At 40.1% G+C, this 10,932-nt stretch overlaps 1 protein-coding gene across 5 annotated transcripts in view; it reads left to right on the forward strand.

The window, feature by feature from the left end:
* diaph2 (diaphanous-related formin 2) overlaps positions 1–10,932 on the forward strand; it is a 411,623-nt gene that overhangs the window by 396,957 nt on the left and 3,734 nt on the right. The window lies entirely within an intron of this gene.

Raw genomic sequence — 10,932 nt, forward strand, 5'->3', positions numbered from 1 at the left:
GGTGTTGGTGGGCGGTTGCATGTATCGGTGCGCATGTGTGTTGGTTTGGATAGGAAAGAGACTTAGCGTACTGCCAAGACGCAGGTGTGCGGATTATGTGTGATCCCTTCATATTCTCTGTAGTATAACTTTTGATGGCTTTTCTGCCATGTAAATCTTATCAAAAACTAGCTAACAATAGAACAGCGCTGACAGACGCCCAAGCATCTGGCGAGCCCACACTCTGAATGTTCAAACTGCTGTGAACAACCTGTCTCCAGAAAGAGAGAAAGTAACTGGGAAAGAAACTCAAGTGTGTGTTGCGTGTAAGTGTTTATGTTTGTGTGTGAAAGAGATGAGAGAGAGGGAGAAAGAAAGAGGGATAGGGGGAGGAAAGAGCTGTTGATAGCCTCATAAATCATAAAACAGATGTGCAGTATCTTAACCAGTGTTGAGCCAGGTGATGGCATGATGATATCTGAATATGACTCTGCTTCTCCTATTTCATCTACCTTCATTGACTTTGTTCCCGCACTCTGCTCAAAGATAAAGAAAGATAGAAAGGAGAGAGAGCGAGAAGAAAAAATAACTTTGACCAGTACAGGTCCCCATTAAAGTGTGATGAGTGGCCTCAGTGAGGGGCTCTGTGTACAGCACTTTATTCAGGAACAATCACTTATTTATAGCTGTTGGAATTGTGTTGTTTGCTTGTTTTATTGAAAACCTTGTGGGTAAAGTGGCGGCGGGTCGCCTGGCATGTGAGCGCCACATCTCCAGAGGGCATCCCTGCAGAAAAATCTTCCTTCTTAATGAATAAGTGAAGGGGACACATACATTTTTCATTCACACAACATCTTATGTTGCCTGAGATGTCTGGTCTTTGGGTATGTGAAGTCATCCTGCAGGCGGTTAAAAAAGCCACAAAACTTCCCTTGGACAATAGCAGACATGCGTATAAGCACACAATGGATATAAAGGCAGAAACATAGACACCACAAAGCTCTGATAGACAGTGACTGTCAGATGTTGTTAGGGAAGTTAGATCCATTAGTGTTGACTCCCACATGACTACAACTGAGGTTATCAGTCAAGGCACAGACACATTTACAACCTTAATAAATTGGTACCGTTTTCGTAAAGCTTTTTTGTATTTCTTGCAAGAGGGAAAATGTCTAAAATAACTGACAGGATTTTGTTTTGTTTTAGTAATTCATTTGAACATTTTTTTATTTAAAAAAATGGGTTTAAAGGTTACAAGAACAAACTGTGTGAACTGTATGTTTGTCTATCTACCAACTCTACTTTAAGTTGTGTACACAGCAACTCACATTGACAGTCACACACGCGATGGACAAGCAAAAACATGAGGGTAGCAAAGTGTAGTCCTTTGCAGGAAGGGTTGTGGTGTTTTGTGTACACAAGGGAGCATCTCTCAGTATAAATGATTTATATTAAAACAGAAAGTGAAAAGTCTTTCTGGAAGCACAGCCCCCCACGTGAACAGAATGGAGCATCTTCACATGAAGTCCAAATGGGTCTGATGGTGATGGCATGGAGGAGAGAGCAAGGCTGCTGGCTTGCAAAGCCTTCTATGATCTCCACCACTACTCTCACTGCGCACTGGGACACATCAAAAGGGGAATTAATAAATAAATAACACACAACACCATGTTTTATTAACTTGGGTAAGGCATCAGTGGTTAGGGGTCCTAGAAAATCCTGAGATTGGATGGTGGCTTGGATTGTTGTTGGAAAACTTGTAGCAGCTGTCTAACCAGTTGCAGATTCTTTGAGGAAGAACTCATTGAACTTGCCCATCAATGACAAAAATGTCACTTTGTAGTAAACTGTTTAAAATACATGTTGTGTGTGTGTGTGTGTGTGTGAGCATGTGTGCTCGTGCATGTGTGTGCATGTGCGTGTGCTGTGGTACAGCATGTTATTGAGAAGCAGATGCAGAAGTAGTCATTTATTAATGTGAAATGTACGACAGTAACTCAGTGACTTTACCTGTTTTTTTATTATTCATTCATTCAGTTAGATTAAAAGTCTGTCAACAACACCTACAATGAATATTTAAATTACTAGATTATTATTTTACAATACAATACAGAAGGGCTGCAACTAACAGTTATTTTCATTATTGATTAATTTGTCAATTTCAATTAACCGATGAATTGTTTGGACTTTCAAAATTGTAATCATTTAAAAAATGCAGGTGTCTTACTTTTTCCTTTCCATTATATACTAAAATCAAATAAGTTTAATTAAAAACCAAGAAAAATGTAAAAAAAGAAAAGAAAACAAATGCAAGTTCCTAGTGCCCAAACTGACATCATTGCTCATTTCGTAAGAGCAACACTCTAAAACAGTCATGATATTCAATTTGCCGTTTTATAAAAGAGAGATAAGCAGCAAATCTGCAGATTTGAGAAGCTGGAACCATCAAATGTTTGTCTCAACTATTGACTCAAATGATTCAATTTTCTTCATTTAACCATTACAGCCATACACTCACGTATTTTTCCCTGGTTTCTCCCGTTATTTAGCCCTATCTCCCGGACCCCTCTCAGTTTGCTATTTCTCCCGGGAAACTCTGGTAATTTGTCTGGCCCAAACTCCTTTATAAATAATCGAACCAATATGTTTGTCTAATGTTGACCAGTTGCCAGATCTTGTATGAGACGCATCCTATTCACACAATCCACACACCACAATGTTAAACCCGTTTTTCACCTCAACCTGGCAACCTATAACCCAGTTGCGGAGTTTATCTCTGCGCAAGCTTTGCGGAAAGTTCAGACCCGAAAGCGAAGGATGTGTTCCCGCAAATGAATCGAAATATAGCTGTCAATTTCAACAGTGTTGGGCACAACAATATACATGCATCTTACCTAGTCATATTGACAACCTCCACGCTTTTTGTAAGGTGTGTCGCATTGATTTTAATGTAGCGCACGGCGGGAACAATGACATTACCCAGCACATTAAAACAAAGTGGCACCATTGCATAGAAGAGGCAGATAAGGGCACACAGGCGATTTCATCCTTCAAAATAAACCACACCGGTTTGTCTTCAAAGTACACTCCGTCTGAGAGGGCACTGAGAGCAGCTAAATCTGCCACATACAACTACAATTCACAAAAAGTGAACACATATTCATGTTTACAAAACACACTGATGTTTCCCAAAGAGAGACAATTATTGATGAAGGAATGATGAAAAATGATTTAATGTGTTAAATGTGTTTGTACCAAAGTGTTAAAAACTTACAAATTAAAATGGAAATTAAAAAATGGAAATGTAAAATATAAAGATTAATAATTTAAATTATGTTTTCATTTGTATTGCAATGTAAATAATACACTTAACACTTACAGTACACTTAACAGTACTTTGTCAAACAACCACCTCTGATTATTAATCTTCTTCAACTAATACGTGTTTTTGACAAGAATTCAACACTATTCCTAGAGATGTGGCTTTAGCTATATTTTTGTTTACATTGAGGGAGTTGTACTGCTTTCTTAACATGGCACAGATGTTTGTTTCCATAACCCCCATTTTGGAGTGAATGCAGGATGTTTTTTATAGCCTGGTTTATTTTATAAATATTAATACTGTCAGGATGATGCTGAGATTCAACTTATTTATCTACACATCGCAGAAAGATTAGTGTAGGTGTGTGCGTTACTGTGAGTGTGTGCATTGCATGTGTTTATGTATGTTTGGGTGTAATTGTGCGTGTGTGCTGCCAATGTATTTGTGTTTCGGAGACTCTGTCTGAGCATTATGCACCTGTGAGCGTGTATGTGTTTGTGTGTCATCTTGATAGCACTGTGAAGGTGTCATTGTGCAGCCGAGGCCCTGTAAGCTGTCAGACAGTGAGAGATGCTGCACCTCTAAAGGGCATGCTTTCTGGGCCTTTCCTGTCTATTATAAGCCCTGCAACACTCATCAAGGATGTTGAAGTGCACCCCCATGTCCCTCAAGCAGCCACAGAGAAAAGCCACCTTTCTAACTAGGAGAGCCCTTGCCTCTAAACTTCACATACCCTTGTCTTCCATTTTGACATGATAAACGCAAGCAGCAGTAATGAGGCATCGGATTGTCATGGCATCCATTTTGTTTTTCTCAAATCTGAGTAGAAGCAAAGAATCCTACCCTTTCTCCATTTTGAGACACCCAAACCTGATTCTCTCCAAGCTACAGCTCCTTTCCAGTACCAGGGGTTAACACCTCATGGCATCCTTACTGGTGACATGAAATCCTGTGTGGGGGCTGGAATTTATAGGAAATGGTACATTGCACCCAAGACCTTTTTGATAACACTCAGAAGTGATGACACCGAAGGTGGTGCAAGCACTACAGCAAAGATAGACTGCACTGATCCAGCTAGCCAAAGATTGAGATGTGTCAGTATCCCGCCATCTGTAACTGTCATGCCTGGCGTCGTCAGAAGCAGATCTCCTTGATACCAATCACATCAAATCTCCAGTTTGCCAAGAAATACTATAAAACCAGCTATCGATCTTGCCCCACCTCCCTGTGTATCAACACAATCCATCTGTGTTCATCAGACTATCTGGCTTTCTATCTTTTGTTGTCTGCAGGCAGGCAGGCGTTCTTTTCTTTTCTTCTCTTTTATTTTCTTCCTTCCTCCTCCCCCATTTGTTTTGTGATCCATCAGCCTATTTACCTTATCATGCTGCCAAACCATCCATTTACGCTCCCATCTGTCTGTCAAACTATATCTTAGCTTCCATTTGTCTAACTATCTCTCTGTTTACTCGTTCACCTGTCAATCATGTGGCTTGCCTTGGCTGCTGCAGGTTCCAGCCGCTCGCCTAGCTGATGCTGTCTCTGACCCCATCGGATCAGAAGACTGTTGGATGAAGTAATTAGATTCCTATCACATCATCTTAACTTTTACACTGCATTAACTAAAGCCCAATATAATTATAGTAGCTGAGTAATGCCAGTTTCAGGGTTGACAGGAGTTGACAATTTATAGGTCATGACCGAAAGAACGAGATCCAGGGTACAAGCGGCCGAAATGGGTTTCCTCAGGAGGGTGGCTGGCGTCTCCCTTAGAGATAGGGTGAGAAGCTCAGTCATCCGAGAGGAGCTCGGAGTAGAGCCGCTGCTCCTTCGCGTCGAAAGGAGCCAGTTGAGGTGGTTCGGGCATCTGGTAAGGATGCCTCCTGGGCGCCTCCCTAGGGAGGTGTTCCAGGCACGTCCAGCTGGGAGGAGACCTCGGGGAAGACCCAGGACTAGGTGGAGAGATTATATCTCCAACCTGGCCTGGGAACGCTTCGGGATCCCCCAGTCGGAGCTGGTTGATGTGGCTCGGTAAAGGGAAGTTTGGAGTCCCCTACTGGAGCTGCTGACCCCGCGATCCGACACCGGATAAACGGATGAAGATGGATGGATGGATGGACAATTTATTGACGAGTTGTGTATTCTTTAGGTTGACCTATTTTGAGATATGAAGTGTTTTTAGTGTAGAGGTAAACTATTAAACTTTAGACTGTAGACAACATGTTTTTGCAGAATATTATCTGTGATCTAGATACATCCCTCCAAAGAATCCAAACAGAAGCAGGTCACTGCTTTGGCTCAGTCCAGTTCAAATCAAGTCTCAATGGAGCAAGCCAGACACTGATGTCCATGTTGTCAGGGGGTCTGGCCTCCCACAGAGGTCCAATCAATCTTATAGGGTCAGTGACTGGCCCCCCTAGGCACCAGAGTGCCTTTGCCTGATGGATTACTCTCTCTCCTGGCTCAGGCCTGTGAAACACAGGCCTCTGCTACAGGCCCCATCTGTGCTCTCCGTGGTGCCGGCATGCATTGTGGTCAAAGTGTCAGGCTGCTGGTGAAGCCCCAAATCAAAAGCTTCAATCTAGTGTACTTGTTCTGGCACTGCTTATCTACTTGAGCAAATGAAGCCGTTTATAAGCGCTGCAGTGAATACTCTATTATTGAAAAATTATCTGCAACTATTGTAATAACAATTTCATGATTTTCTTGGTCTAAATTAAATATTTTGAGATTTGTAACTGTTGGTTCGACAAAAGAAGACATTTGTTGATGCTACCTTGACCTTTGGGATATAGGGATATAATCTAATAATATCTGATGGTTTATAGAGCAAACAATTAAGAAAAAAATAAAGAACAGGTTAAATGATTACGAAAACAATTGTTATTTGCAGCCATAGAGTTTATGTTTAATTGTAGTGGAAATGCTCCTGCTCCCTGCACAGCACATCATGTATTGCACATCCTTGTATCACCAGAGTTGTTGCGCCAAAGTAAGGAGATGATGTCAAAACTGAAAAGTAAACTCAAACACCAGGCAAACGGGTGGGCAGTGCTTAGCAGTTTCATGAATTTACTCTCTGGGATATTTGTTTTCTTTCATGGTTATACTTAGGTTGAAGCCTGCCTCCTGAAACTTGACTGCTGAGAGGACAATCATGAATGGGAGTTTTGCCCTAGGCACTGATCGATCGCAAAAGTGTTTTTATATAACTGTTTATTTGGGCTGGGTGTACCTCTGCTGCATCCCAGAATGCAAAGAGGCATTGTTCCGTGACTGAGGAATCAAGTCAAGCAGAGATATTATAAGGAGATTTCTGAACCTTAGGGGCCCGATGAGGATTCTGTGTTACCAGTAGTCTGTCAGGCTTGTTGTTTTCAATCAAAACTCTAACAAATGTTATCCAAGCTTCAAAAAGAACGACAGTTTTTTTTGAGGTTACCACACATAGATTCATGCAGAGCATAAAGTGCATATAGTACACACGGGTTTTACCTGCACAAACACGTATAAAACCTCTTTTCTTCTTTCCTGCTGTTTTGTCCATGGTAGAGACCTGTCAAAGCTTATCCCCTGAGAAGATAAACTCCTTTTTTTTTCTTTTTTTTTTTTACTTCCCGCGCATTTGTATATGAACATGTGCAGTGATTTCCTACTTTCCTGAAACATTTTTTGTACCAAGCAGAGAGAAGATTTTACTCAAACCAAGCTCTTTTCAGTGGGGTTCTTAAAGGGTAGAAGGTACATGTGTGCACATTCTTATGCACTGTACACGTAGAAGCATGACAGAGAAATAGGCTGCATTTATGCACAGTATATCTGACAATAAAAAGCCGTACAAGGACAGATGGTGCTTTTTGCAATAAGTGGGATGGAGGGAAGGGGGTGGGGGCGGTGCTAAGCATGGCGGTAGCAGCAAAATTAGCCCTGATGCCAGTTTTTGATGTTTTCAAAATGTTTGGTCTAAGAAAGTCTGTAACTTAAATGGAATCCAGGGATAGAGAGTTGGGGGAGAATGGCTGTATTCACTATCTGGGTCAGTCACCAGTATTACCAAGCATGCACATCGCAGTACCCACTGAGATAGAGTGGTGATAGTACCATGGAAAAATTAACCACATCCCTACGCTGTCAAAAGGGATTGCATGTGTTATGACCACCTTGCTCTCTGCGAACCTATCCTCATTACTGTTTATCTCAACAGACTGTCAACTAAACTCACTTTTCCTCCATATGCTGTATACAAACTGTCAAGCAGGAATGTGAACTTGTATACATGCATGTCTTACCTAAAAAATTATATGATTTAGTGCCCATTTCAGGTATAAATGTGTTGTCAGTGTTAAGATTGTTTTCTGTGCTTCCTGGCTCTTAAAAAGCGGTCAGCTTTTTGTTGTAAACATTGGAGGTAATGTCAGTAATAAGGAAGATTAAAAAGAGAAAAGTAAGAGAGGACAAAAGCAAGAAATTAAATGAGAAAATGTGAGACGGTGTGGCATATGGGAGTGAGAAACATAGAGAGTGGGAAAATTTCAGTATCTTGCCTCAGCATGTTCATCTATTCCTGTCTTAGGCATTTCCCTCTTTTAGGTGTACCTAATAAAAACAACACTAGGTCCAAACCTAGTACATGGCTATATGGTCAATGTGCTAAATTGTGGCCAAATCTTTAGAGGGATAGTCAGCAGTGTAATCTATAATGTGAATATAGATTTTAAATGTTCTTCTGTAGTAGTATTGGGTGGTAATACGCTATATACAGGTCTTAAAAATAACAACAAGGATTAAATATTAAATATAATTTATTTAATGCCTAAAAATGCTTATGTGTGGTTGTCATCATGTGACAGTGTGGAGGAGAGGGAGGCGGGGCAAGTCGCGCACCAAGTGACCTGGTCTCAAAGACGGTTACTTGGTGCGTTATTAGGTCGGGTTCCTCCCTAATGGGAAGGGAGAGGTGTTTCGGTATTAGTGTTTGGTGTTCAGTTTCTGAACGGTGTAGAGACAAGCCAACAGTTTGGTGACGCCGTCTGAGCCTTACGTCATCATATTTAATTAGTCACGGTAATACCGTATACCGCAGTAAAATAGGGAGGAGGTTTGACAGTATCAAAATTTGGATACCGCCCTACTCTAATCTGTAGTGGTCCCAGTAATATTTGTTTGTTGTGTATTGAAGTAGCGTCACATGACATGGTAAAGATTTGTTTGAGACGAATATTTGAGGACAGCTTCTCAGTAAAATCATATTTTCCTTAAGGTATTGTTCTGGATAATTCACAATTAGTTACTTTGTTAGAAAACCAGACCCCATGTCACTTGATGAGCTGCAGCATGTGTTCATGGGTAAAATGAAACCTACACTGCATTGTGCTACCTCACACTCACTTTACCATTTAATTTTTCTCTGTTCTGTTTCGGTGTCTCATCTATTTTTTTCGGTGGGCCATGAGCAAATTTTGCAAGAAAACACACTGCTAATCTATTATAATCGATAAATAAGACATTATAGTATACAGTATTATATATGATATAAATAATCTTGTTCTGATAAATTTTCAATTATGCCTCCCCTGCTTGCCAACCCGTTTCATTCCCCCAATTTTTATGTCATGATGTAAATATCAATACATTTCCGTCCACTATATATATTTGGCTTATTGAAATCAAAAACATTATTGTTTTTTCCCTTAGATTTTTCTTTGTCTCTCTCTACCCCCACCTACTTGCACAAATCCAGAAAAAACAACACACACACAACATAGCGAACCAGGCGGTAGCAAAACGGTAAAGCTTGTGGGCTCCGACGGAACTTTGTGCATTCAATTGCACTTTGTTAACTCTGAGAAACTCAAACTCCTGTAAAGTATCCTTCTGGCATCTAATGTAAAGTGATAAATCGAAAATTGAATCTAATTGTGAAATCGAAAGTTCACACTTCATTACTTAGTGGCAGAGTTTTGAAGCTAGAAAAAAAACTAGCTACAGGTATTATACAGTTAAACAAGGAAGAGAATTCAAAGAGAACACATAAACCCCCACATATTGTAATACATTGCAGTCATAAACCATGTTTTTGTTTTGACAATGAGGATCACAGATGATATATCTATAAGCCACGTACAGTTGTCTTTGAAAATAATGTTTATTACCTGGGGAATTTGGAATTTGTGAAAGTCATTCTGGGACATATAGGGAATCAATATGTGAAAATGTTGTTGAGGGAGAATGAGAGAAACTAGATACATCAATATTGTAAATTTGATAAAATCAAATATTAAAAGTCAACCCTCCCCAAACTGGATCACATCAGCGGAAACACTGAAAAGCTCTGTGTACATCCTTCATGTGAGACTATTGTAGTGTGTGTGAGCCTGCACTTTCCTTGTGAGTGGAATTGCAAGGCATTAATAAATCACAGCAATGGCAATTCTACATGTTTGGAAGCAGCAACATTCAAAATATTTCCCCCATTAATATAGGAAACTAAGGTATGATTACAATATTTATTTGAAACATATTTTAAACAGATGAAAATAAGATTTGTTCATTATTAAAAAATAACACTTGTAATTCAACTATTACATAGTTCAATTCATCACAGTTTTTTTTGTGAGAAAAACTACCTCTCTGCTTTCCGTCTTTCCTCTCTGTTGTTTTTTTTTTGTCACGTCTCAGCATATTGTTTGTAATTGTTTGTAATCTTTAAATAAAAACATTTGATCACAAAAAAGAAACTACCTCAAAATCAAACTTTTTCTCTTCAGGTTTTGTTACCAGATTGTTTACTGTAAATTACGGTGTCTTCCAGCAGATTTTTTTTTTTTTAGAAAAACAAACAAACAATGAGCCTAACATATACTTCATATATAACAGTAGCAAAGAGTTCTAAGAGTTTTAATCCTCTAGTCTGGTTTGTATACATTTGAGATGCTTGTGTGTGTGTGTGTGTGTGTGTGTGTGTGTGTGTGTGTGTGTGTGTGTGTGTGTGTGTGTGTGTGTGTAAAATCAGATTGAAAAGGGTCACAGACACCCTTTTTTTCCAGCTCTCCACAACTGAACTCACCTTTTCTTCAGTTGCTCTATTTTTTCCCCACCCTGCTTCTTGTGTGGGGTGATTACTCTTACCAGGGAACGAGGGGCTGTGTTTGCCACGACTGTAGTTTTGCGATACCCAGCCCATAACTTTCAGTAGGAAGAAATAGCTTCTCTCCCTCTGCATCCCATTTATACTTCATATCTTTTTTCTGCGTAGGGAGTTCCATTACTCTGTAGCTTGGAGGCTGGCAGAGGGGAAGGCAAAAGGGAGGTGCAGGAGATGAAAAGGGGTGATAGAAGGTTGCGGCTGTTGCTGTTGCTAGTGCTGCAGACCCTCTCCCTTTCCGACAGAAAAGCAACAATATGTTGATGCGCAGCAAGCAGAGATTTAATCACCTTTATTATGTTTTATTTCATCAAAATATGAAGTGCATAGCAAATCTGAGAGAGACAAAGGCAGTGACATGTCAGAGAAATAATGTTATTCCTCACTTGTTTAGCACAAAAGACAGTGAATGCACGATTGCAAAGATATTCTGAAATACAGATGCAGCTCCAGTCATGCCTTGTGATGCATCCTGTTTGCCTGCTGC

The sequence above is a fragment of the Etheostoma spectabile genome, chromosome 10 (assembly GCF_008692095.1).
Source record: "Etheostoma spectabile isolate EspeVRDwgs_2016 chromosome 10, UIUC_Espe_1.0, whole genome shotgun sequence".
NCBI lineage: Eukaryota > Metazoa > Chordata > Actinopteri > Perciformes > Percidae > Etheostoma > Etheostoma spectabile.